This window comes from Hyla sarda, chromosome 3 (assembly GCF_029499605.1).
Source record: "Hyla sarda isolate aHylSar1 chromosome 3, aHylSar1.hap1, whole genome shotgun sequence".
Classification (NCBI taxonomy): domain Eukaryota; kingdom Metazoa; phylum Chordata; class Amphibia; order Anura; family Hylidae; genus Hyla; species Hyla sarda.
In genome coordinates this window covers 331494463-331521631 of record NC_079191.1, presented here as the reverse complement: position 1 = coordinate 331521631, position 27169 = coordinate 331494463, and the positions used below count along the sequence as shown (strand labels likewise).

The 27169-nt window shown below is 41.4% G+C and overlaps 1 long non-coding RNA gene across 2 annotated transcripts in view; it reads left to right on the top strand.

Annotated features, from left to right (window-relative positions):
- Positions 1 to 1204: 1204 nt before the first annotated feature.
- Positions 1205 to 27169, top strand: part of LOC130362578 (uncharacterized) — a 104798-nt gene continuing 78833 nt past the window's right edge. For both annotated transcript variants that reach the window (XR_008891475.1, XR_008891474.1), the window contains exons 1-2: positions 1205 to 1354; positions 24336 to 24727. This is a non-coding gene — a long non-coding RNA (uncharacterized LOC130362578). The remainder of the gene's footprint in view (positions 1355 to 24335; positions 24728 to 27169) is intronic.

Sequence of the window (27169 nt, the reverse complement as noted above, 5' to 3'; positions counted from 1 at the left end):
CTGGTTTCTAAAGTTCTTGAGCAGGGGTTTCAACCCAGGGTAAAAAAGGAAATGAACAAGGCATGGCTGAGCATTTCTAAAAAGCATTTACCCCTGGGAAGCTTCCCTTCCTTATAAGTTTATTCAACCTGAATGCTTTTGTACCTAAGCTATACATATACAATATTTATTTGCTTAAGTTTTTTGTTTGCTGAGTTACTATTTAGCTCTGAAAGCTTTTTTGAATGAGTCACCGAACAGTTGTGCAATAATATGAGAATAAATGGAGGATAAAAAATAAGGTATAAAACATCTAAAAAGGGTTTGTTACCTCTGTCTTGCTGAATGCTGCTGTAACATTTTGAGGAGAACAAATTGTGCTCTCCTCCAACAAACAAAAACCCGCATGTTAGTAGCCAATCAGGTCGCTTGCCTGTGACCTTCATACCTGAGCAGGCCTCTATTAAGAGATTAGTTCAGGAAGGAGAGAATCTTATCTGGCAAAAGTTTACTTTACTCATTGGTCCTTCGCAGATAAATATGTACTACAATTCTAAAGAGTCATAAAAGCATCAATCTCTACAGGCCTCCTGATCTGACATTACTGTAACCACCAGTCTCTCGTAAGACTTGCTTGAGAGTACTGTAGAATAATTAGCAGTAATACGTCCATTTGTTGTTGATTATAACAAGTGGCTGAACAGAAATGTTACAATTAAGGGGGTACTAATCTATTTACCGTATATACTCGAGTATAAGCCGAGTTTTTCAGCACGATTTTTCGTGCTGAAAACACCCCCCTCGGCTTATACTCGAGTGAACTCTCCGCCTGTCAATCCTTTCTCAGTGGTCTTCAACCTGCGGACCTCCAGATGTTGCAAAACTACAACTCCCAGCATGCCCGGACAGCCATCGGCTCTCCGGGCCTGCTGGGAGTTGTAGTTTTGAAACATCTGGAGGTCCACAGGTTTAAGACCACTGCCGGGCCTTCGTCATCATCCAGACCCCAGTTTAGTTTTCTACTCACCTCCCCTCGGTGGGAAGGTAGGGTGAGCTGTTTCAGGCCATTTATGCTGCAGGGACCGTTCGGTGGGGAGGTTAAGTCGTTCCGGGCTGTCCATCTTCATCGGGAGGCCCTCTTCTCTGCTCCGGGCCGGCCCCGGACTAGTGACGTTGCCTTGACGACGATGCACAGGGACGTCCCTGTGCGTTGTCGTCAAGGCAATGTCACTAGTCCGGGACCGGGCCCGGAGCGCGGAGAAGAGGGCCCCCCGGGTGAAAATGGACAGCCCGGAACGACTAACCCTCCCCACCGGACGGTCCCTGCAGCATAGATGGCCCGGACCAGCTCACCCTTCCTTCCCACTGAGGGGAGGTGAGTAGAAAACTAAAGGGGGGGTCTGGATGATGACGAAGGCTGGCAGTGATCTTCAACATGCAGACCTCCAGATGTTTCAAAACTACATCTCCCAGCATGCCCAGAGTTGTAGTTTTGCAACATCTGGAGGTCCACAGATTGAAGGGATTGACAGGCGGTGATGATGAAGGGGGGGGGATGATGATGGGGTGATGATGACGGGGGTCTGGATGATGACAGGGTGATGATGATGGGGGTCTGGATGATGACAGGGTGATGATGGGGGTGTTAATGAAGGGGGTCTGGATGATGACAGGGGGGGATGATGTATTTCCCACCCTAGGCTTATAGTCGAGTCAATAACTTTTCCTGGGTTTTTGGGGTGAAATTAAGGGCCTCGGCTTATATTCGGGTCGGCTTAAATTCGAGTATATACAGTATTGTTTTTAACTTTGTAGATAACGCTTTTTAACATAAATAAGCATGAAGAGGTTAGCTTATTTATTTATCTTGGTCATTTTAAAGCAGGGGTTTCAAACTGGTGGCCCTCCAGATGATGCAAAACTTCAACTCCCAGCATGCCCAGACAGCCGTTAGCTGCAGCCAACTGTTGTTCGGGCATGTCCAGGCATGCTGGGAGTTGACGTTTTTCAACATCTGGAGGGCCACCAGTTTGAGACCCCTTTTTAATGCTTTAGACTAAAATCTGCGAGTGTTGGGAAAAAATTGTTAGAAAATACAAGAAAGAGAAACCTTTTCAATAACATAATAGCCACCTAACGAATAATAAGCTTACACATTGTTGCTCTCAGTGGTAGTGACTGGCACCCTGTTAAAGAAAATGAATGACTTTTTAAACACTAATACCGTCCTAGATGTAATTAAATACTTTCCGAGCAATACTGCAATACTTTCAGTCTAAAGACTCCTTAAAGCTAATTAATAGCTTCCTGCCATTAATTATCTTACTGAAAATAAAGATATGTTCCTTGATTGCTACAAATTGTTACCTAAAGCTATCTAAGCTAATGAGTGTTAGGAGACGCAGAACATACTTTTCAAATTTGGCCCAAATTGTAATAATATCTAGCACAATATGCTATAGAAATCCAATCTTTCCTTTCTGTGGCATATGGTAAAAATGTAGCCACCTGGAGACATTGAAATGCATTAATAAATTAATGAATGGGGAAGATTGATCTACTCACTGTTAAAGTAATTAACACCACATATACATAAAGCCATTACAGTCATTCAAAAGATCACCACATACACTGCTCAAAAAATAAAGGGATCACTTAAAGGGGTATTCCAGGATTATTTATTTTTGACTATGCTACAGGGGCTGTAAAGTTAGTGTAGTTCATAATATAGTGTCCTTAGCTGTGTGTGATGGTTTTCTCACAATTCTTATGTGATTTTCCCCCCAGAGACTGTTGTCTCTGATTTTTCCCAGGTTGCTATGTGGCCGAGACCTGACTCACTAGTCAGCTGATGACAAGGAGCCTGTCTGCTTCAATGGGTGGAGCAATCGCTTGGTGGGAGAGAGATCAATCTGCAACTAATGCAACAGCTGTAGGCACCCTGATTGAAATGGTCTTTTGAATGGATGCAGCTCATTTATGTTTCAATGGGTGGGGTGGCTGATGTGTGGGAGGGAGGAAAATGGAATTATGGGATTTGTAGTCAAAAGAAGAAAAATCAATCAAACAGGAAATACCAGTTCACAAAAAGCGAGCCACAATATTATGGTAATCTCACTAGATAGCAATTTAGCCCCAAGACAAGTGCAGATCCTTCCTAAGCATGTCCATTATTGTCTGCCAGGTACGTACTAAAATCATCTTATGGTGGATAACCCCTTTAAAGGATAACTGTCAGCTTTCTCCTCCCACACTAACCAGCAGTACTGGCTTGTAGTACAGGGGACGCTGATCAGTTTGATGCTTACCGTGCCCGGATCCGCCGTGCCGCTTGGCCCTAATCTTCTATTTTCGGGATATGCTAATGAGGTGCTAACTGGCACCGGCTGGGCTAACTGGCACTCTGACATCAGTGCCACCTGATGCAGCGCTGATTGAGCACATCTGGGGCATCATATCTCGCTCCATCCACCAACACCACGTTGAACCACAGACTGTCCAGGAGTTGGCAGATGCTTTAGTCCAGTTCTGGGAGGACATCCCTCAGGAGACCATCCGCCACCTCATCAGGAGCATGCCCAGGCATTGTAGGGAGGTCATACGGGCACGTGGAGGCCATACACACTACTGAGTCTCATGTTGACTTGTTTTAAGGACATTACATCAAAGTTGGATCAGCCTGTAGTGTGGTTTTCCACTTTGATTTTGAGTGTGACTCCATATCCAGACCTCCATGGGTTGATAAATTTGATTTCCATTGATAATTTTTGTGTGATTTTGTTGTCAGCACATTCAACAATGTAAAGACGAAAGTATTTCATATGATCAGTTCTAGGATGTGTTATCTTAGTGTTCCCTTTATTTTTTTGAGCAGTGTATTACAGATCAAGGTCCTTAGGCTATATTCACAGGTCAGGAATGTCCACACGGAAAATCTCCACACGAATATACCGGAGAGTCATAATATGCTGGTTATGCATTCCGTATGGTGTTCGCAAAAAAAATAAGCACATTCATTCATTCTGCTGACCCAGAAAACGGAATTCCTGTGCGAGAAACATCTGGCATGGATATTCCGGATGTGTGCACAGTGCAGTAGAACCCCGTTGAAATCAACGGGACTCTGCTGCTCCGGAATCTCCAGTAGAATTCCAATGTGGAATTCCGCACAGACATTCCGTATGTGTGAACATTGTCTAAGGTATAAAGGAGTAGACTTATTACCTGTGCAGAAGAAAAAGTAAGCAGTTGCCCATAGCACCCAAACAGATTGCTTCTTTTATTTTTCAGAGGCCCTTTTAAAAATCAAAGAAGCAATCTAATTGGTTGCTAAGGGCAACTGCTCCACTTCTCCTCTGCACAGGTTTTGATACATTTTTCAGATAGAGTATATCTACAGAGTCATATCATGACATTGGAATATTCTGACTGCCATGAATATCTTAGTTACATAGTTGGCACAGTTAAAAAAAAGACATATGTCCATCAAGTTCAACCAAGGAGGTGAAGGGAAGTGGTATGGGTGAATAAAGGAGAGGGGTGGTATTCTATATTTCTGCATATGCATAAATGTTATTTTGTTTTAGGAATGTATCTAAGCCTTTTTTTTAAGTTTTCAACTGTTCCTGCAGTGACCAGTTCCTGAGGTAGACTGTTCCATAAATTCACAGGGGGAGATTTATCAAAACCTGTCCAGAGAAAAAGTTGCTGAGTTGCCCATATCTACCGATCAGAAAGCTTCTTTCATTTTTGAAAAGGTCTCTAAAAAATGAAGTGATCTGATTGGTTGCTATAGGCAACTCAGCAATTTTTCCTCTGGACGGGTTTTGATAAATCTCTCCCACAGTTCTTATGGTAAAGAAGACTCATTGCCCCTGGAGGCTAAAGCTTTTTTTCTCCAGACATATGATGCATGCATGTTTTTGTACCTTGATGCATAACATTATATTCCTCTAAATTAAAGGGGTTATCTAGGAACAGAACATCAGAGCGAATTTCTTTCAAAAACCGACTGCTAGGACTACAAAAAAAAACAACTGAAAATGGAGGAATAGTATCCCCAAAATGGAGTTTAGCAATTGCCAATTTATGGTATTTAGAAACCCCACAAACAGTGAATGGAGTTCTGCTCACACATATGTCCTGCACTCCATTCATTCTAGTGACAATATTTCTCTGTTCTCTGGATTTTAGGGGGCCCCATCAGTCACTTCCTCCCCCTCCTCCCACATTTCCAGATCAGCTTGTTATCCCCTTGTTATATTGAGAATGGGTGATACATTTTGAAGTTAGAAATAGCTCTTTAGGGTGCATTCACACATACAGGATCTGCTGCAGATTTGATGTTGCAGATTTCAATGTAAACTAAATTATTGAACACAACAAAAAATCTGCAGCAGATCATGTGTGTGTGTGACTATACACTTAAAGTAAATCCTGATCGGTGTGGGTCCAACCACTGGGACCCCCACCGATCAACTTCCAATTAATTTGTAATCCCCAGTCCTGTGGGTAGGGGATACCTGTTTAACCCCTTAACGACGCAGGACATAAATGTACGTCCTGGTGATGTGTTACTTAACGCACCAGGACGTACATTTACATCCTGAGCATAACCGCGGTATCATGCGCGGCAGGTTCCGGCTGTGGATCGCAGCCAGGGACCCGCCGGTAATGGCGGACACCCGCGATCCCGCGGATGTCCGCCATTAACCCCTCAGATGCTGTGATCAATACAGATCACGGCATCTGCAGCATCGCGGTCACTTAACAGGATGATCTGATCGGCCGCAGCACTGCCGTGGCGATCCGATCATCCTGCACGGCAGACGGAGGTCCCCTCACCTGCCTCCGCTGCCTTCCGGGATTCTTCTGCTCTGATCTGCCTTCCCGCAGACCAGAGCAGAAGATGGCCGATAATGCTGATCAGTGCTGTGTCCTATACATAGCACTGAACAGCATTAGCAATCGAATGGTTGCTATAAATAGTCCCCTATGGGGACTATAAGAGTGTAAAAATAAAAGTAAAAAAAGTAAAAAAAATAAAGTAAAAAAAATTTGAAAAACCCCCTCCCCCAATAAGAACGTAAATTGTCCCATTTTCCCTAATTTACCCCCAAAAAGTGTAAAAGAAAATATTTTATATACATATTTGGTATCGCCGCGTGTGTAAATATCTGAACTAATAAAATAAAATGTAAATGATCCCGTACGGTGAACGGCGTGAACGTAAAAAAAATAAATAAATAAAAAGTCCAAAATAGCAGCTTTTTTTATAACATTTTATTCCAAACAAATTAATAAAAAATTTAATAAAAGTTTTGTATAAGCAAATATGGAATCATTAAAAAGTACAGATCACGGCGCAAAAAATGAGCCCTCATACCACCGCTTATACGGAAAAATGAAAAAGTTATAGGTCTTCAAAATAGGGGGGTTTTAAACGTACTAATTTGGTTAAAAAGGTTGCGATTTTTTTAAGCGCAACAGTAATAGAAAAGTGTATAATCATGGGTATCATTTTAATCGTATTACATAGTTACATAGTTAGTACGGTCGAAAAAAGACATATGTCCATCAAGTTCAACCAGGGAATTGAAGGGTAGGGGTATGGCGCAATATTGGGGAAGGGATGGGATTTTATATTTCTTCATAAGCATTAATGTTATTTTTTTCCAGAAATGTATCTAATCCTGTTTTAAAGCTGTTAATTTTTCCTGCTGTGACCAGTTCCTGAGGTAGACTGTTCCATAAGTTCACAGTTCTCATGGTAAAGAAGGCGTGTCGCCCCTTGAGTCTAAACTTTTTCTTCTCCAGACGGAGGGAGTTCCCCCTCGTCCTTTGTGGGAGGTTTAACCTGGAACAGTGTTTCTCCATATTTTTTGTATGGGCCATTAATATACTTATATACGTTTATCATATCCCCCCTTAAACGTCTCTTCTCAAGACTAAACAATTGTAACTCCTTTAATCGCTCCTCATAGCTAAGATGTTCCATGCCCCATATTAGTTTAGTCGCGCGTCTCTGCCCCCTTTCCAGCTCCACAGTGTCCCTTTTATGTACAGGCGACCAAAACTGAACAGCATATTCCAGGTGAGGCCGTACCAATGCTTTATAAAGGGGGAGTATTATGTCCCTGTCCCTTGAGTCCATGCCTCTTTTGATACATGACAATATCCTGCCGGCCTTGGAAGCAGCAGCCTGACATTGCATGCTATTCTGTAGTCTATGATCTACAAGTACACCCAGATCCTTCTCTACCAGTGACTCTGACAGTTTAATCCCCCCTAAGACATACGACGCATGCAGGTTATTAGTACCCAGATGCATTGACCCAGAGAATAAAAAACACGTAATTTTTACCATAAATTGTACGGCGTGAAAACAAAACCTTCCAAAATTTGCTAAATTGCGGTTTTCTTTTTAATTTCCCCACACAAATAGTATTTTTTTGGTTGCACCATACATTTTATGGTAAAGTGAGTGATGGCATTACAACGGACAACTGGTCGCGCAAAAAACAAGCCCTAATATTAGTCTGTGGATGAAAATATAAAAGAGTTATGATTTTTTGAAGGGGATGAGGAAAAAAACGAAAGCGTAAAAATAAAATTGTCTGAGCCCTTAAGGTCCAAATGGACTGAGTCCTTAACGGGTTAAGTTGGGAAATCTCCTTTAAAATGGAAAATCTTTACAATCTTCTCACCTTCATGAATATCACTAATATGGTGTTTGGAAGGCTTTCAAACGTGATATCAATGTTGGGTAACTATTCTTTGTAAATATGCACCAACAATTCTAAACTCTGCTATGCATTTATTCAGGTTTATTAACTCTACCATTACATACAAATGCAACGAGAGTGCACTATTAGGACAATGCTTGTTTTCTCATATTCCTCTTTTTGAACAGCATAGTTAAGCCACCGTTGGGATCAGTAATCATAATAACATCATATTATCCCACACGCAATGTTTGACTGACCCCTGCGGGTTTTGTCAGCTCATGTATAAGCATTTTTTATTAAGATTAACAAGGTTGATTCATGCAGCTCTTGTTAGGAGAACATCATATATAGAAGCATTTAGCCATCATAGACAGTTCTATATTTCAACATGTTCTGGAACATTTTCACGATGACTCATGCAGTCTGTCAAGCTCCCTTCATAGTAATTGTGTAACTGTGGTATCAATATATCTATATATATAAAACTCAACGTGTGTGTGTATGTATATATGTATGTATGTATGTATGTATGTGTGTGTGTATGTTCCACAAAAACTTTCAAACGGCTAAAGATATTAACATGAAACTTGGCACACATGTTACTTATATGTCAGCAACAAACATAGGATAGGTGATTTAACCCTTACTCACCCCCATTTGCCAGGGGCGGGGTTTATGTTTAAAGTCCTATACAAGTCTATGGGAAATATATGTTACTGCATAATAATTCACAGATGAAGCAAAATCAATACCCTGCTAACAATATCGGTTCACAGAAGGGGTAAGGACATATAAAACATAACGTTTAATCGTGCTAGTAAAACAACAGAATCCCCACTGACATACAAACAACAAGGAAATGGATCAAAGAGGCCCAGAGGCCACAACTAGCGATGATAGTTGGAGTCAAAAAGTTCAGTGGCCTGAGTAAGAATAACAAGTGGGGTGACCGGGAAAAAGTGGAGACCAGGTGGGGTGGGACTCGGACCCTAATATACCCTGCCAGGGGAGATGTAGTGCCCACTAGCCCTGCTCGCTCAGGGAGCTGTCGGGGCACTCGTCCTTGGAAGGACGACCCCTGCCCCGGTCTATCCCTTGGTCAACCCCTAAACTAGAACAAATGTAAAGCCCGCCCAACGCGTTTCCCCCAAGTTAATGGGTTCATCAGGGGCTCCAGGGCAAACAAAAAAAGGGGGTTAATACTGCGTTACCGAATGTAAACAATAATACATAAGGTGCAAAGCAAAAAGTGCAAGCAAAAAATCAATGAATAGGCCAGCAACGTGCAACAATAATAATGATGAAGTGCACTAGTTAGAACCAACACGTGAACAAAGTCCACAAAAACAAACACAATTCCCTTAGAGCAAAACCAAAGGAGAAAGTGAAATAGATGTGCTGGTTACCCAGAGCAGAGCCCTGCTACTGGGTTTGACTCACGTGACCACAGTAGCGGTCGACAAGATGTCGGGAACTGCAGTGGCAGAGTACGCGGTTATGGCGTCTGTATCCCGTCGGTCACATCAGTGAACCTGGGATCCTTAAATAGCACTTACCAAACAGGCTGCTTCCACGCTCGAATGTGCGCGCGCCACTTCCGGGTGCCGGCGCCACAGCGGTGTGTCGGCGTCACTTCCGGGGGCGCGTCTAGGCTACGGAGCGGAGCGTCCTGCGTTGCTAGGCGATGCTGGTAAGCCAGTACGCATGCGCCACGGCAACGGCTATGTTACTGCATAACTTCCAAACGGCTGGAGATATTTCGATAATACTTGATCACATGTTACTTATATGTCCACTTAAAATATAGGATAGTTAATTTAACCCTTAACTACCCCCATTTGTGAGGGTCGGGGTTTTTGTTTAAAGTCCCATGCAAATCAATGGGAAATGTATGTTCCCACATAACTTCAGTACGGCTGGACATATTTCAATACCTGGTACACATATTACGGGTCGGGATTTGAGGACAGGATGGGAGGTGGAGATAGGAGGGGGAATTAGGAGGACGGGATAGGAGGACGGGATAGGAGGTCGGGATAGGAGGTCGGGATAGGAGGTCGGGTTAGGAGGTCGGAATAGGAGGTGGAGATAGGAGGACGGGATAGGAGGTGGAGATAGGAGGACGGGATAGGGGGTTGAGATAGGAGGGCGGGATAGGAGGTCGAGATAGGAGGACGGGATAGGAGGACGGGATAGGAGGTCGAGATAGGAGGTTGAGATAAGAGGATGGGATAGGAGGACGGGATAGGAGGTCCAGATAGGAGGTCGGGATAGGAGGACGGGAGAGGAGGTCAATATAGGAGGACGGGATTAGAGGACGGGATAGGAAGTCGAGATAGGAGGACGGGATAGGAGGTTGAAATAAGAGGATGGGATAGGAAGACGGGATAGGAGGTTGAGATAGGAGGTCGGGATAGCAGGTCGGGATAGGAGGGCAGGATAGGAGATCGAGATAGGAGGTCGAGATAGGAGATCGAGATAGGAGGTCGAGATAGGAGGACGGGATAGGAGGACGGGATAGGAGGACAGGATAGGAGGACAGGACAGGAGGTCGGGATAGGAGGTCGGGGTATGAGGACAGGATATGAGGACGGGATATGGGGTTGGGATATGACAACTATATATGGGGATGGGATTTGAAGTCAAAAGCTTCCTCCTTTGTGGATTTTCCTACCCAACAAGGATGAGGAAGGAAAAACCAGGCAACACCGGGTACTCAGCTAGTATATATATATATATATATATATATATATAGATAGATAGGTGTCTACAGAGGAAATAAATTGAGCTAGAAATAAGCAGGATTAAGCTTTCCTCTCTGGCTTAGTGTCCTCTTTTGTGTAAGGATGTCTTTTTCTGACATGTCTTCATTTCATTATAGTTCTCTGTTATATGAATTTGATTCAACTAGCATCCATGGCATTCCCAGACCAATATAATGACCGCTTTATTACTGTGCCTTGTTGTGTGCCATTGATATATGACTACCTTGATTTTGCAAAAATAACAACCTAACTGGAGTTATATAGTTAGTTTTCATTGTGTTAAAAAAAAGTTACTGACATATTTAACTGGGTGAGAAGTTGAATATTTTCCTGCAGGGTGCAATATGTTCTCTTGCTCATGTGAAAGTAAAGCAATCCTATTACTAAGCATTTTATTTTTCGACACGCATGGTTGCTGATGTACATTTATAATTTATATGTCAGCCTAATACATAAATGTATACAAACAGTTAAATAATAAATGCATGGGTGAAGTAATGACTAATTCATAAGTGGGGGGAGGGCTTACATGCCATGGAGTTAGCCTATGGTGCACATGTTTGGGGGGGGGGGGGGGGTGCGAGGTTACATAAGTTCTTTTATAAGGCATTTACATTTTCATCTGAATCTTTTGCAGCATTTGTCATGGCCTTTTTGACGCAAAAAGCTTAATATTAAGCATTTTACATGCAAATTTACATTTTTATTACATTTTGGGTTCTGGCATTTTGCTCCCATAAATCAATGAGTAGTGTTAAACTGCAGATCATTTTTGTGGTGTTCATGAAAAACAATCAGCAACAAGCTGCAATACCACAGTAGAAGGAGGAAATATGGTGGCAGGAAGCTAGGTTAATCTCTGCCCCCCAACCTCGTGAGCCAGACTATGTGCTGGATCCCGGTACTTGGGAGTAAGCTGGCTCCCTCCCCGCCCTATGAGTGATGGAGTGAGTGGTGGCGGGCCCCCCAGACAGAAACCCCGAGCTGTCGTTACCTATCCCGCCAGGTAGGAGAGGAGATGGAGAGAGCGGAGGAGCTGTGAGGGCTTCCCGGGCTGTGGTGCGGACGGAGAGCAGGGACCATAAGAGCCGAGGGTGAAGGGCGCTTCCGGGCCCCGGTGGAGGTGTCTGAGGTGAGGCGATCCCGAAGCGCAATGAGTGGTGAGATGTGCAGCTTGGAGGCCGGCGAGTGAGATCCAGAGCTCTGGAGGTCATGTGGTGGACACAGAGGAGGTATTAGTGCACTGCTGACCTTACTGTTGGGGATGCCCACTTGCGGAGTGTGCACGGATTGCGAACCGCTGTGGATGCCCGACCCATCTGTTGGCCACCGAAGGTGATTGACTCGGCTGCAGGAGTAACGGGAACAGGGAGTGATGTGCCGCTGCTGCGGCAGAGAGCCAGTGCAGAGTGCTGAATAGGAGCTGTGGAGCAATGACAGAAACCGGCACAGGACCTTTTTGACCAGGGGAACAGCGGCGCACGAGAGCAGGTGCAGCTGGAGTGGAAGAGTGGAGCTGGGGCTGGTGGATCCCTGTAGAGCTGTTTACTCCCTATGTGGAGAGAGCACAGAAGGGAGGAAAAAGCTGATGGAGATTCGGGAACAAAGCTGCAAGACAGGTGAGACAGCTCCAATCTCTGTCCTTCTCTGTTTTTCTCTATTTTTGCCTCTGAATGGGATGATGTGTTATTCACTTTGTGAACTGCTTTAACAAAACTTCCAATATAACTACTAACTGACTAACAACAGGCACTAAGCTAACAGTGTCTCCTAAGTATAGAGTCGCTGTATACTAGTACTAATCCATTAACTAACTTTTTGCATTATTTTTGCCTCTGAATGGGATGATGTGCTATTCACTTTGTGAACTGCTTTAATAAAACTTCCAATATAACCACTAACTGACTAACGACAGGCACTAAGCCAACAGTGTCCCATAAGTAAAGAGTTGCTGTTTATTAGTCCTAATCCATTAACTAACTAATGGTTTAATAACTAAATGGACATTTAAGGACTGCTCTATAAGTGAAATAACTTAACAGCATAAATTGGGACAAGAACTTACAAATGTTTTTCTTGTAACTTCGCTATGAGCTATAAAGGGGGTGGTTTGATATAAAAGTAGACAAGTAGGGAGAAAGATTCCACCAAAAAAGGACATCTACAAGTCCTGTAAAAGATAACAAGGGGAAGATAGACATATATATGGCATCATCAACATTATCATGGAGAAACAAACAGGGAAAGCAAAATGGAAGGGAAAATGCAATGGAGGAAGAGGAGGAAGGGCCCACAGTGACAATGAAAGTGATATTGGAATATAGGGTATAGGGTCAGATGTGACACTAATAAGGGATGAGATGAGGAAGCTTTGGGAAAGATGCAAGGAAATGGAGGAAAGGTGTCAGATCTACAGGATGAAATGCAAACATAAAAAAAAAAGATGGAAGTGAGTCAAAATGAGAATAAGTTCCTAACCCAGAAAATAATAGAGATCTAAGACAGATCTAGAAGAGGAAATGTAAGGTTGTTGGACTTCCCGGAGGGGGCGGAGGGGAAAGACCTTGTGGGCCAAAGATGTATAGTTGAGGAATGCGGAGAGGGGAAAATCTCAGCACACAGGGTCCTGATGCAACCGCCTCCACCGGGCAGCAAACCAAGAACGATACTGATAAAGTTATCAAATGAAGGGGACAGGGAGAGGATTCTACAAGCATTGAGGGACAAGAGTCAGATTATGTACAATAACAACAGGATAATGGCATTTCCAGATTACTCATTTGAGACACACAAAAAAACGTATGTCCTTTAAGGAAGTTAAAATAAGATTACACTTTAATGGAATAAAATTTTCTTTCATATTCCCAGCCAAGTTACGAATTGTACATAAAGATACGATTATGTTTTTTCAAAACCTGGAAGAAGTAGTGAATTGGATGGATAGTCAGGGGCTGAAAATGGAAAAGTTGGATATGGGGTGGGTAAGAAGGATAATACAAGTCTGGCGTGGGGGAGTGAGGGGAGGGGAGGGAACATGTTAGGAAAGGGACTTGTCAGTCATTGAGACAGGCCATTCAGGAGCAGGGGGGTGGGGAGGGTTGGAGGTGAAGGGTGGTCCCAAACTCAGTCTATGATAAATAAAGGAATTTTTTGTTTCTCCTCTTGTCTCTCCTTCCCCTCCCCTGAAATTAGGATTGAAAGGATAGGATGTGTACGAGCCTATTGGTATGGAATATCAGAGGGTTAGGGGATAAACATAAAAGAATAGCTATCGATGATATCACAAAAAACACTTACCGGGTATTATTTGTTTTTACTCGAAACACATTTGATAAAAGAAACAGCCCAACAGATAAAAAAAATTATATTTTGCACACTATTATCACTTATTTTTTACCCCGTGCTCTGGGGGGGGGGGGGGGGTTCACAGTAATGATTCACAGTAAAGTTATGGGAATTATATGATAAATTAATCGACACAGTAGGAAGACATGTAATTTTATACGGGAAGCTGGAGAAATTAATATGCATTTTGGCATTTGTATATATACCACCGCCGTACACATCCGATATTCTTATTGTCATGATCAAATTTTGGCAGGGGAAGAAGGAATGTCCAATATTTATTCAGTGGGATATAAATTGTGTGATGAATGAAAATGTAGATAGATTAAAGGGGTACTCCGCCCCTGGCATCTTATCCCCTATCCAAAGGAAAGGGGATAAGATGTCAGATCGCCACGGTCCCGCTGCTGAGGACCCCGGGGATCGCCGCTGCGGCACCCCGCCATCATTACTGCACAGAGCGAGTTCGCTCTGTGCGTAATGACGGGCGATACAGGGGCCGGAGCAGCATGTTGCCATGGCTCCGCCCCTCATGACATCACGGCCCTTCCCCTTAATGCAAGTCTATGGCAGGGGGCGTGACGACCGCCACACCCCCTCCCATAGACTTGTATTGACGGGGCGGGCCGTGACATCACGAGGGGCGGAGCCGTGATGTAACGATGCTCCGGCCCCTGTATTGCCCGTCATTACGTGCAGAGCGATCTCGCTCTGCTCAGTAATGATAGCGGGGTGCTGCAGTAGCGATCCCGGGGTCCTCAGCAGCGGGACTGCGGCGATCTAACATCTTATCCCGTATCCTTTGGATAGGGGATAAGATGTCTACAGGCGGAGTACCCCTTTAAGAATGCGAAAAGACAGAAAGAGCTTTGGTCAAACCCCCCTGAAGAGATTTTGCGACGAAGTAGGACTAATAGATATATGGAGAGCCCGTAACCTGGGGAAAAATATATACTCATGCTGGAATAAAACCAGCAAAACTATGTCTCAAATAGACATGTGCCTTGGTAACGAGCAAGGTAGTACAAAGATCAGACAAATTAATTATTGCACGCGGTGTATTTCTGGTCACTCCCCATTGAGTATAAAAATTGATACAGGGATGGATAAAGTAGTAGGGATATGTAGAATTAATGCATATTGGTTTGAATTATTAGACAATGAAGTAATAAAGCAGCATTTAACCCCTTAAGGACTGAGCTTTTTTCCATATTTGCTGTGTCGTTTTTACCTCCTTACCCTTTAAATTTTACACCTAAAAATCCATATGATGGCTTATTTTTCGCACCACCAATTCTACTTTGTAATGACATCAGTCATTTTACCTAAAAATCTATGGCGAAACCGGAAAAAAATCATTATGCAACAAAATTGAAGAAAAAAACGCAATTTTGTAAATTTTGGGGGCTTCCGCTTCTACGCAGTACATTTTTCGGTAAAAGTTACACCATATCTTTATTCTGTAGGTCAATACAATTAAAATGATACCCTACTGATATAGGTTTGATTTTTTCGTACTTCTGGAAAAAATCATAACTACATGCAGGAAAATTTGACCCCTATAACTTTTTTATTTTTCCGCGTACGGGGCAGTATGAGGGTTAATTTTTTTTATCTAAAAAGTGACCAAAATACGCTTTTTTGGACTTTGGAAGTTTTTTTGCACGTACGCCATTGACCGTGTGGTTTAATTAACAATATATTTTTATAATTCGGACATTAATTCGGACATTTCTGCATGTGGCAATACCACATGTTTATTTTTACACAGTTTTTTTTTAAATGGGAAAAGGGGAGTGATTCAAACTTTTATTAGGGAAGGGGTTAAATTATCTTTATTCACTTTTTTCCCCCTTTGTTTTTTTGCAATGTTATAGTTCCCACAGGGGGCTATAACACTGCACACACTGATCTTTTACATTGATCAATGGATTCTCACAGGAAAACCATTGATCAATGATTCTGCCACTTGGCTGCTCATGCCTGGATCTCAGGCACTGAGCAGTCATTCGGCGATCGGACAGCGAGGAGGAAGGTAGGGGATCCTCCTGCTGTCCTACAGCTGTGCAGAATGCTGCAATTTCGCCGCGACGATCCCGAACAGCCCCCTGATCTAACCGGCAATGTTTAGTTTCACTTTAGACACGGCGATCAACTTTAAACACAGTGTCTAAGGGGTTAATAGCACGGCATCGCGATCAGTGTCGCACGCTATTAGCCATGGGTCCCGGCCATGGGTCCCGGCTGGGCCCGACCCACTAAGACGTTATAGAACCGGAGCGGACTCAGGGCGCACAGGTACGCCCTAAGTCCTTAAGGAGTTAAGTAATTTTTTTAATAGAAATTGGGATACCTCCTCAGATCAAATTGTGTGGGAAATGGGGAAAGCTTACTTAAGGGGGGAACTGATGTACGCAATTGAAATAAAGAAAAAAGAATTTAATAAAACAGAAAAAAAATTATGGAATTCGTACAAAATGCAGAGGAAAAATTCACAATAGATAGAACTGATGAAAATAAAAAAGATTGGGAAGAAATTGAAGAAAAGCTTGATACTTATTTAAAAGAGAAAAGTAAGAAAACAGCTAATTTTAAAGATCAGCAAAGATTTAGGGATATAGGGAAACCTAATAAAAGATGAATGGCCCTAATTAATAACCAACAAGGGAATAAAATGATCCAAGCAATTAAAAATAAGAAAGGGGAAATAGTGAGCAATATCGAGGAAATAATTCAGGAATTAGAAAAAATATTTTGAATTATTATACAAATCAGAATCTAAGTTTAGTCAGGAGGAACTGGAAAACTACCTGGACAGAATTGAAAACTACCCGCCCAGAGTCCCGGAAGAGGAATTAGAGATACTTAATGGTCCATTAACAGTAAATGAGTTATATGATGCCCTAAAAACAATAACAGGGAACACGTCCCCAGGAGATGACAGATTCCCTTTTGAAATCTATCATAGATTCGGTGAGATTCTCATTCCAACATTGGTAAGAATTATAAATAGCTCTTTGAAAACTGGAGTACTACCAAGGTCAATGAGTGAGGCCAATATAATTTTATTGTTAAAATAGGATTAAAAAAAGAGGAGGAAATAGAGTCTTATAGACCAATATCATTATTGAATACTGACATAAAAATTGTAGTAAAAGCCCTAGTGAATAGAATACAGAAGATTATATCAGGACTGATAAACGAGGACCAGTACGGGTTTATACCAGGAAGAACAACAAAAAACAATATCCATAGAGTACTCACGAATATCCAGTTGAGTGAGGGGGGGAGATCCCGCTCCATCCCGTCCTTGGATGCGGTAAAAATGTTCGACAGGGTGGAGTAGGATTTTCTGATTAAACCAATTAAGCTGATGTACTCAGATGCAAGGGGGAAGATAACTATAGATGGCAGGAGTTAGAAAGGATTTATGTTATCTAGGGGTACGAGGCAGGGCTGTCCCCTCTCTCCCCTGCTTTTTGCAATGGTCATAGAATCATTGGCAGGGAAGATAAGAAGAAATGCTTTCATAGTAGGTTTTGGAGCCGGAGAGAGAGGGGATAAGATTACAATGAGGATCCCAATAAGTCTTTGGCAAGGGTGATGGAAATTATAAACAACTATTTTAGACTTTCTGGATTGCCAATTAATTGGGCAAAATCTATAATCTAGAATATATAGGGCAGACACATGGGTTAAGGGAAATAAAGGAGGGAGAAAAAATTTAATATTTAGGGATATACCTATCAAGTGAGAAAGGCAAATACCATCAGATAAATGCATTAAAATGAATTAAGGAAATGGAAGAAAGTGAAAACATGGAACAATTTAAACTTATCAAGAGCAGAAAAGATAATACTCAGTGTTGATGCTGAAAATGCTGTATGTGTTTGGTTCAGCACTGATTTGGTGTGAGACAAAACTATTTAAAAACACTATCTCAATCTTTAATTCATTGATATGTGGCAGGAAAAGAACAAAAATCTAACTGGAATACCTATGCCAAACAAAGGAGAATGGAGTACTGGATTTTCCGGACGTATACAGGTATTTTTGGCGGGACAAATGTATTTTTTGATTGAATGGAAAAAATGTGTTAAATGTGTTAAAATTTGTATTATCCTGCAATTGCGAGACATTTAAGGATATTTTTCAATTATTGGAATCAGGGAAGCTAGAGGAGTGTAAATGGAGGAAAGTTAAGATGGTAAAAAAAAACTTGGTGAAAACATTTAAGATATTTAAGAAAGAAATGGATATAAAAGGAATAATGGATGAGGCATCTGTTGGATAATACAAATTTGTATGAGGTGAGCGAGTTAGGAAAATTTAGCTTTTTTAGGGATAAGGGATTCTTAAGGATAAAGGATGTATGGGAGAAGGGTACATTTAAGAACTGGAAAGAATGGCTGGCACACAGAAGTATTAAAGGAGCCTTTCTTGAATTTATAATCAGAGGAGGAAAAATACACTCAATATACCCTGAGGTCTGCTGCACTTTTTGGAAGTACAGGGTGGGCCATTTATATGGATACACTTTAATAAAATGGGAAAGGTTGGGGATATTTACTTCTTGTTTGTGGCACATTAGTATATGTGAGGGGGGAAACTTTTCAAGATGGGTGGTGACAATGGTGGCCATTTTGAAGTCGGCCATTTTGAATCCAACTTTTGTTTTTTCAATAGGAAGAGGGTCATGTGACACATCAAACTTATTGGGAATTTCACAAGAAAAACAATGATGTGCTTGGTTTCAACGTAACTTTATTCTTTCATGAGTTATTTACAAGTTTCTGACCACTTATAAAATGTGTTCAATGTGCTGCCCATTGTGTTGGATTGTCAATGCAACCCTCTTCTCCCACTCTTCACACACTGATAGCAACACCGCAGGAGAAATGCTAGCACAGGCTTCCAGTATCCATAGTTTCAGGTGCTGCACATCTCATATCTTCACAGCATAGACAATTGCCTTCAGATGACCCCAAAGATAAAAGTCTAAGGGGGTCAGATCGGGAGACCTTGGGGCCATTCAACTGGCCCACGATGACCAATCCCCTTTCCAGGAAATTGTTCATCTAGGAATGCTCAGACCTGACACCCATAATGTGGTGGTGCACCATCTTGCTGGAAAAACTCAGGGAACATGCCAGCTTCAGTGCATAAAGAGGGAAACACATAATCATGTAGCAATTTTGCATATCCAGTGGCCTTGAGGTCTCCCGCTCTGACCCCCTTAGACTTTTATCTTTGGGGTCATCTGTAGACAATTGTCTATGCTGTGAAGATACGAGATGTGTAGCACCTGAAACTACGGGTACTGGAAGCCTGTGCTAGCATTTCTCCTGCGGTGTTGCTATCAGTGTGTGAAGAGTGGGAGAAGAGGGTTGCATTGACAATCCAACACAATGGGCAGCACATTGAACACATTTTATAAGTGGTCAGAAACTTGTAAATAACTCATGAAAGAATAAAGTTACGTTAAAACCAATTCAAAATAGCCGACTTCAAAATGGCCAAAATGGCCACCACTCATCTTGAAAAGTTTCCCCCATCACATATACTAATGTGCCACAAACAGGAAGTTAATATCACTAACCATTCCCATTTTATTAAGTTGTATCCATATAAATGGCCCACCCTGTATATGGTAAAATTGAAGAGATAACTGGTGTATGCATGAAGTTCTGCCCTACGTTTGCAATCCTGGGAAATTATTTAGATATAATAGCTAGTAAAAATAAATAAAAATAAGCTGCTTAAGAATGCTGTTCTAAGTGCGCTTGTTGATTGTTAAAGGGGTATTCCAGGCAAAAACATTTTTTTATATATCAACTGGCTCCGGAAAGTTAAACGGTTTTGTAAATTACTTCTATTAAAAAATCATAATCCTTCCAATAGTTATTAGCTTCTGAAGTTTTCTGTCTAACTGCTCAATGATGATGTCACGTCCCGGGAGCTGTGCATGATGGGAAAATATCCCCATAGGAGCTGCACAGCTCCTGTGACGTGAGTCATTAGAAAGCAGTTAGACAGAAAACAGCAACTCAACTTCAGAAGCTAATAACTATTGGCAGGATTAAGATCGCACACTCAAAGGAGCTCCTCGTTTTATATCCCATATGGTGGAAGTTCACGGAGGGAAGTCTGATGTATTAACTTTCTCCGGCGTGGAGAGGGTTAAACCCAGACCTGGGATAGATCCAGATCGCTTACTGTTGCAGCGAGAAACGCACTGGATAATTCGTACAGCAGCGACAGGCCCTATAGGCCTGAACGATAAGATAGATTATGCACCTTGTTTTTAATGTACTTTGTTTTTAATGCACCTTTTCCCTCATCCCTTTCATTAATATTACTATATGCTGGATTCTTATGACCTAGACATAGTAAAGGCGGTATAGGGCTGGATTCAAAGCCAACGCCTTGAAGTCTTACGTCAAGACAGATGGGAGGTTCTAAGTGATTGGACCTGAATACCCACCTGTATAAGAAGCAGCATAGTGTTCCTAACAATCAGGGCCAGAAGAAGCTCGTTTACCGAGTGAAACAGATTCTGTCGCCTGACAGTGAATACCCCTCTATGTGATCCTCTCTCCCCCTATGCACGAAGTTTTATATGTGAGTATTTAATAAAGAAGCAACCCTGAAAAAAGAAGCCTTGGTGAGTCTGCCGACTTTTTTCACCTTCTCCTTGCACATTATATTTGACTCGTCCTACAAGTCAGAGCACTACCTTAGCTTCGGGGACTACTCCTATTCATCCTAGATCCAGGTCCTATTGGTGGTCAGCAGCAGTGCCGGACATCTATATCTCTGTTTTTTGCCTAATTTACAAATCTGTTTAACTTTCCTGAGCCAGTTGATATATAAAAAAAGTTTTGGCCTGGATTAAAAACTGGATATCCACTAAAAGCCCTAGTGGATATTTGCAATTAATGGTATAATAATATGAGGAGGGTAGAAGGCTATCTTGGAGAGGGAGGGGGGGAGAGATAAAGAGGGAAAGTTTTATTTATTTATTTCAGGACGTATTGTTTTGAATAAACATGATAAAACTGTGATGTAAGGGAGCGAGGAGTTCGGAGGACAGGATTCTTGGAATTGTAAAATAAAAGGGGTATATAAGATTTTTTGTGGTTAAATCATCAAAATATAATAAATATACAATTATGGGGAAAATTCAAGGAGGGGTGAATAAAATGAAAGAGGGATTAAGTGGCGTTTCCGGACTCCTTACTCCCCGATTGTATAATGTATCTGTATCTGGGACAGGAGGGAAGGGGTGGGACAGGGTCGGTGGGGGGGTGTAAGGGGGTAGGGGGTTCTTTTTATATAATGATATAAATGGTATTTTGGAAAAGTGGATTCGATCTTGTAATGTGTATAAAAAGTAAAAAAAAGCTCAAAAAGTTTTAAAAAAACAAAGCAAAAGAAAAAACAAACGGACTCACCTGTGGTCCCTCTTTCAGTGTCCCGATGTCGCTGCTTTAGCCCTCTGGTGCCGTCTTGTTCCTGGTTGCCAGTGGTCAACATAGTGATTTCCCGCCCAGGCCGACAATAGTCTAAGCGGCAGTGTGATGCGTTGACTTCTGGCAACGGGAGGGGGGTGGCGCCGGAGGACTGGAGCGGTGGTGTCGAGGCACCAGTCGAGCAGCGGCAGGTGATCCGGTTTGTTTTTTTACATGTCAGCTGCCCGGGAATGATCGGACAGAAACAATATGTACTGGACTACCCCTTTAACACCGATATTACATTATATGATTTGTTTCTCTACCACAGTTTTTTTTCTATAATAAAATTAACCATAATTTAGAAAAACAAAAAGCAATACCTAAAATGTGGTCTTTTTAAGGCTAGATTTCCACAAGGTGTTTTTTGGAGGACTACCACTGCAGTTTTTGAGCCAAAGTCAAAACTGCAGTATAATCCAAAGGAAAGGGGAATATAAAGGAATGATTTCTACTTTTCTTTCCTACTGGATCCAGTTGTAAATTTGTCTCAAAAACTGCAGTGGCGGTTGAAAAAAAAAACACCATAAAAAAAAACCCTGTGTAGAAATCTAGCCTTAATGTGCCTTCTTATTCCAGTTTAGAGGGAGTAGGTCAGTAGATTTATGCTTCCCAGTCCATGGGCAGCGTCACATTCCAACAGGTATCTTCATCACTGACAAATTAGTTTTTCTCTGAAACACTTCAATGTTTTAGACATAAAATTTTTTAGGGGGGGGGGTCATACGTAGCGCATCCGCAGTGTATTTGATGTTGTTGATGCTCTACTGTCCGTCCCTAGAGTGCACCTCCTGTTTTGTCTGTTCGTAGCAGCATTCCACCGCTGCAAGCAGACACACAGCGATCTCCGATTCACCGCGCGCATGGGCACTGAACTCCCAGACATTGCAGTCACTCCCTTTGCTCCCTGAGCAAGGCAGAGTGCGGCCGCGATGTCTGTGAGTACGCTGCGCATGCACACCGCAACTCGCAGATCACTGAATATCTGCTCGTAGCAGTGGATAGCTGCTACGAGCAGACAAAGCAGGAGGCACACTCTGAGGATGATCAGTATAGCATCTGTAGCATCAAATACACTGCAGATGTGCTACGTGTGTCCCTACCCTTAAACTGATCTTTGGTGCAGAAGAGGTGTCCAGGAGGCTTTTTCCTCAACTTTGCCAGCCCCTGTCTTTGCTTGATTGATAAGTCTCTCCTTGATTTCAGTATAGTGAGGACCCTATCTCTACAGTTGAGTGTAGCAGGGAATCCATTACCTAGAGAATTAACCTGTGCCACTTTTTTAATTCAGCTGCAAGTTATGATGGAGATTCTTGGGATCTGGTGCTCTCCATAGTTAAGGCAACATGAATTTACTTACAGGCTCCCTTGTAAAAGGAATATGTCAGCTGTATTTGAGCTGCCAAGAGCTACAGACACTGGGGCAATTTTTCACACACACCACTTTTTGTCCCCACATGTTACATGTTATTCACTATTATTTTATACTTTTTAGATGTACATGTTTAAAGCTTTATTTCCTAAAAAGGGGATGTGGCTATAGGGATTTATGTTTTATTGATAAATTAACTAAAGAAAATGGTACATTTCTGCTGCACTTTTGGCTACACAAAGAAATAAGAGGTGTAAATTACAGTTTATTTCACATCAGGATAGAGCAACACATGAGCAGAGACCCAAATTTATAAACAAATATGCGCCAAAATTTTAGATTACAAGCAACAACTTTTAGGAGTGCTCCCCCAAAGGGGTTAACCCTAAGACTAGAAATCCCCCCCCCCCCCTTTGTTTTAAAAACTTTAATGCTTCATTGGATCACTTAAATCAAAACAAATTGAGGACAAAGTAAGTGTTTGATGCTTATTAAAAACACAACCTATGTTTTAGGGTTAACCCCTTTGGGGGAGCACCCCTAAAAGTTGTTGCTTGCATTTTTGCCCTGGAATCCTCAGTGATGTCCCAGCACCAAAGGCTGTCCTGTGGGCTGTGGGTCTCCTCAGCCATGCCTGCGTCACAGGTGTTGGGACCACTAAGAGACTGTCCATTCTATTTGATATGTTTTTGTGTGGTAGCAATGTGTATGTGCACCAAACATATTAAATGGTGCAGGGCATGTGATAAATATGGGGCTTGTACACTTTTTTGCAGTTACACTTCAGTACACCACTTTGTATGTTTCCTTCTCTGCGACTTTTTTTTTAGACTTTTTAACCTGTTGCACAAAAACTGTGAAACTTTTTTTTAAGTACTGTTTTGTAAACCAGATCTGTAACTGTTGATACATTCCTCCCATTGTGCTGGAATGTTTGATACTTTGATTTTGTAATGGTGTGGGGGTGGGGGGCTAATTGACATGGGGCCCAGGATAAAGCATAATTTTTATAAAATCCACTTCAAATTTACAGTCATAAATAAGAAGTAACATAAAGGAAAAATACAGAGACGTAAATGAAAAATGGGCTTGCAAAATTAGAACAGCAAATTTCCGACCAGAAATATTACACCAGAAAAAACCATTGTGTGAACCCGGCCTTAGGTTTATTTCTCACGAGCATATTGGCAAATATCTATAACACATGGATGAGATTGCCTTAGGGCTCAAGTCCTGTAGGAACATATGGTAACAGAGTTCCTGCACTTTTTCCACAACAGAAACACTGTTCCCATTAAAAGAAGTCCTGCGGAACCAGCTTTTGAGTGGAAATCTTTGGGGAGTACCCATACTTTTTTTCCAAGGACCTTTTTCTGGGGCTGTGGGAGAGGGATCTTTTCCTGTCAGATCATGGGGACATCGAGATAGACTGCGTCCTTTTCTGGGCACGGTACATCGATGATGTCCTCATGATCTGGCAGGGAAACATACAAATGACATCAAGATCACATATACATCTCATCCCATACTGTGAACTTTTTAGACATTTGTCCAATTCGTGATAAAAAGAGCTTTTTTAAAACTGATGTGTTCCATAAAGAAACTGCTAGTAATTATTGTCTTCATGCTTCCTCAGCTCACCCGCAACATGTGATCAACGCTGTCCCCGTAGGCCAATACCTCCGTATTCTGAGAATTTTTAGTCTGGAGAAGACTTTGAGAAGCAGGCCAAGATAATGCAACTAAGATTTTGTAAACGTGGATACAGCCATAGATCTTTGAAAAAAGCATACCAACAAGTAAAAGAGACACCTAGACATACCCTTCTGCATGAAAAGAAGGTAAAAGTCCCAGATGACTCAATCTGCTTTGTAACTGACTATAATTCGCAATGGACAAAGATGAAACACTGTATTTGAAAACATCTACCTATCCTGAGAACAGATCCAATTTTACGACACTACATATCCTCCAATTTGAAAAAGACTGCCAGAAGATCCAAGAATTTACGCGATATACTCATCTAAAGTGAGTATATTCCTGCCTCTAGTCCTAATGTATTTGGTTTTCTAGGCCCTAAAAAAGGTTGTAACCCATGTGGACGATGTGTCGCATGTCCTAACATAGAAAGAAGTGATAATTTCACCAATGCTGCTGGGACAAAAACATAACATTAATTGCACAACCAAAAATGTAATCAATTATGCCTCTTGCCCGTGTAGCAAGATCTATATCGGCATGACTTGCCAACCTTTGAAAATTTGTGTTCGGGAACATGTACACGGTATTAGGCTTGCTAGAGACCATGAATGTGTTGAAGATCTGAAACCAATTGCCAAACATTTTTTGTTGCACCACCAATGTGATGGCACACTCCTAAAAGTTAAACGGATTGACATTGTTGATCTAGGCATGCGTGGTGGTAATATTCACAAAAAATTGGGACAACGTGAAAGCGAATGGATTTGGGGGTTGAACACGATATAACCATTTGGTCTGAACAAAACATTACCCTTTGCTCCATTTATGTGATCATTAGTTCTCTAACAGTGTTTTTTTTATTTTGTTTTTATTTCTCACTATAAAGTTTTGTTTTTACTCTTTTTTTGTCTTTCATGTCATGCATTTTGTACACCCAAAAAAAAATGAATCACTATGTTTAATATGTTTTATAGCATAATAGCATGATGTCGGCCATTTTGTGTATTAACCTAAGTAGGCCAATTCTGAAGTTTCATCTCCTATCTCTAATGCCAGTCTGGGAGTACAATGCTTCTTGTATCTTTAGCTTATTTGTGGTGTTTAGATGGGAGACTGATAAGGGGTCTGGTTACACTCTCTAGATGACACTACTAAAATTCACCCAAGTAAAGGGGGGGTTGAGATAAGAAAATAACTATGTCTCATCCGAATGAACATTAGTTCTTCATATATATATAATGTAATCAGTAGGACATATGATATTGTCATATACTGTTAGTATTGTAAAGGACATCAGTATATATATATTATCTTATATATGATTCTCAAGTATAGACTTTGAGAATGAGTCTTTGTATAGGGCCAGTGAATGTTATTGTAACGAACAATCAATTACCAAGACTAGACAAACATTGACATTCACACATCTGTGTTGGAGAATCATCCATGACTCTTATCTTTCCAATAAATTAGGATGTCTAATTGGAGACTCTATGTCTATGATAATCCAGGGTTTGATTACTTATAGATGTCAAAAATAATCCCTGAATGGATAATCTAGTGCTCCATATTTCAAGTGTGGAATTTGGGTTTAAGTCCAATTATTGAAAGTTAACCCTTAATGCTAATGATGCTAATTGCTTATGCAATAGCGCCCCCTAGTGTATGGGTAGGTGACATTACACCGACAGGAAAGGCATTCTGGGTAGTATAGTGATGTCATAGTCATTACCATATGTATACGCCCAACCTACATTCATTGGGGAATTCCAATTTTGGAGGGTGTGTCTAACTAATTAAAAAGTCTGGTAAACCAGATGTTAGATATACTGAAGTGAACTGCTCTAACTGGGGACTGGATACTGAACTGAACTACTGTGAGCTGTAGACTGTGCTGAGGGCTGTACTCTAGAGAACACAAAGGCAAAGGAAAGAGATCCACATGATGGAAGCCATGAAAGCCATGTGAGATCCCTGCCAGCCGGACTGATCAAACAGTACCAACCCAATGGCTGTCCCTGATGATGAGATGGACCGTTCAGTGTTCCTCAGAGCAGAAGTAAGGTTCTTACAAAGTTTTGGTAAGAGACACAAAAATGGTATTCCATTTAATTAAGACTAATTGGTATAATGTGGATGGAATTATACCATTTAGATTGGCGAATATATTAATTAAATAAAATAATTAATTATCTCGATATTGAGATTATAGTTTTAGGATATTGTGAGACTTCATTCTATTTGCAGAAGAATCAAGACTCATAATCTATCAAAGCATTAAATAATTGCTTAGACAATGATAGAATTCCTACCTGAAAATTTAAGTAATATAAGTAAATTTTCCACACAGGAAACTTGTTTCAAGTTCTTCCTCCTAAAATATAGTAGAGCAAGATCATATATCTCTGCTATTTGTCTTAATGTCTTACCAAGAACATGTAAAGAAAATAGTCCAGAATGTGGGGGGGGGGGGGGCGGGGGGGGGGGGAGTATATCATAATTCTTCCATATTTATATCTTAGATGGATTTCCCCATTCATGGAGTCATGTGATTTGTAGCTGGTTAGAAGGGGGCGGGGAGTGTATCTTGCATTCCATATTGATGTCTATGATTAGATGTTGTCCACCTTGATATCATGAGGTTCCTCTGAATAGAGTGATATGTAACCTTATTATTATATGATATTTCTAACCTTGTAGCTTTTGTTTTATTTTAACAAGTTACTTATTATTCACATGTATTGTTCTACTTATATGTAGTCAATTAAC